Genomic DNA, 2,500 nt, shown 5'->3' with positions numbered 1-2,500 from the left:
CCGCGCCAACACGCGGAACATTCATCATCATCATCAATGGGGCTGACGCCGACGGGGGCGCATAGCCGCATCCACCCTTCGCTTCCACCTACGAGGATCCCTCATGGCTAAACGCCAGGCAGGGACTCGGCCCATCTCTATTTCTTCACGGCAGGTTTGGTCGATCTGCCCAAGCCACGACTTCCTCGGTCGTCCCACAGGCCTCCTCCACCCAGGGTTGTCTCGAACAGAGACGACCTGATGGGCAGGATCATCCTGAGGAAAGCGAGCCAGGTGGCCGTATAGCCTGAGTTGGCGATCACGGATTGTGCAGATAACAGGTCCTATGCCAGTCTCACGGTGCAACCGTTGGTTGGACACATGGTCCCGCCAACAGTACCCCATGATCTGGCGCAAGGACCTATTACAAAAGGCTTCAAGATGAGCCTCCAAGGCACAGGACAATGTCCAGGTTTCGCTACCGTATAGCAAAACTGGCATTATCAGGGCCTTGAAAACCTCTCTGTGACTTCAATGTCCTCGCCGCAAGCACGTACCGACTGAACAGGTTCTCCTAACAAGTCCCCAAATTCCTGGACTTTGGTCTTGGTCCAGGAGGCCTCTAGACCCAAGAGCTTCGCTTCATTGCTAAATGCATCGAGAGCCGCCACTAAGGTTTCCAAAGACTCAGATAGAATGGCAAAGTCATCAGCAAAGTCAAGGTCTGTAACCTTGATATTGCCCAGCGTTGCTCCACAATGACTTTGAACAGTAGCTCTGCCCAGTATCCAGTCCATGCAAGTGTTGAAAAGAGTTGGTGCAAGGACACAGCCTTGCCTCACTCCTGAACTAACAGGAAAGAAGCTCGACAGGCCCCCACCACACTTTACAGCACTTTCAGTACCAGTATACGGGCTTGCTATTAGTCCAATAATCCTTGTTGGAATTCCTCTCAGCCTCAGGATCTCCCAAAGTGACTCCCGATGCACCGTATCGAATGCCTTCTTGAGGTCGATGTAGGCTGCAAGCAGCCCACGCCCGAACTCACGGCGGCGCTCTACAATGACTCGAAGCGCGAGGATACGGTCTATTGTGGACTTACCAGGAGTGAATCCGGATTGCTCCAGTCTCTGGTGCCTCAGTAGATGGTCTCTGATACGTCTCAGAAGGATGTGGGCGAGAACCTTGCCTGGTATACTGAGCAGTGTGATGCCTCGGTGATTGCTGCAGTCCCAACGGTCCCCCTTCCCCTTCCAGAGAGGGATGACCACACCCCTCAACAGGTCAGGAGGAACGGAACCGGACCGCCAGATGGCAGCCAGGACAGCATGTAACCCCCGTGCCATAGGTTCACCACCAGCCTTTAACAGTTCAGCTGGTATGCCGCAGATACCCGCTGCTTTACCACTCTTCAGCTTGGAAATCGCCCACATAACTTCAGTTAGGGAGGGAGGGTCCTTACTGATAGGTGGATCCGGCAGCGGGATCTCGACACTACCCGCATCTGTTGGTGGGTCAACCTGGTACAGCTGCTCAAAATACTCAGCCCAACGTTCCCGCACCGCAACAGGATCTGAAACGATCTGACCACTTACTGCGCGAACTGCTGTCACCTGTGAAGAGGGCTTGGAGTTCAGCTTTCTCAGGGCTTGGTATGCAGGACGAAGGTCATTTACTAAGAAATGGCCTTCTACCTCCTCTGCAAGACTCCTAATAAACTGTTCCTTGTCCCTTCTTAACAGGGACCGAGTTCTGCGCACTTGTGAACGGTGCAATTCCCGATCCCCTGTCAGACGAGCCGCACGACATGCATCTATGGCTTCCAGTGTCTTTTGCGAGATGGAATTCTGTACTGCTCTCGGGCGAACACCAATCGTACGCGGAACATTATATATATATATATATATATATATATATATATATATATATATATATATATATATATATATATATGTATGTAATAAATATGTATATATATATGCTTATATATAAATATATATACATATCTATATACATGTATATATATATATATCCACGCACACACACACACACACACACACACACACACACACACATACACAGATATATATATATATATATATATATATATATATATATATATATACATATATATATATATATATACATATATATATATATATATATATATATATATATATATATATATATATATATATATATATATATATATATATATATATTCGCCCCCCCAAAAAAAAAAATAATAATAATAAATAAACACAATCAATCCCCATCCAACTGAATCAAATAAGGGGGCTGGCGACAGGGCTATATATTTACAACTTTCATACCATAAAACCATAAACCACAACCAGAGGCCTACTTATGTTCACTTTTCCTCAGCAACCACAAGGAGTTGGGGGGAGTTCTTGGGCGCGTTAGAAAGGTCTCGAGATCCGGTGTGGCTTAGGCTATTTGGCGTTCCGATAAGGGGTCCCTATAAGGGGTCAGGGTGTAAAACCCCCTAAATCATACCGCT

This window comes from Penaeus vannamei, chromosome 38 (assembly GCF_042767895.1).
Source record: "Penaeus vannamei isolate JL-2024 chromosome 38, ASM4276789v1, whole genome shotgun sequence".
Classification (NCBI taxonomy): Eukaryota; Metazoa; Arthropoda; class Malacostraca; order Decapoda; family Penaeidae; genus Penaeus; species Penaeus vannamei.
The sequence above is the reverse complement of the archived record's forward strand: the minus strand, read 5'-3'. Positions refer to the sequence as shown.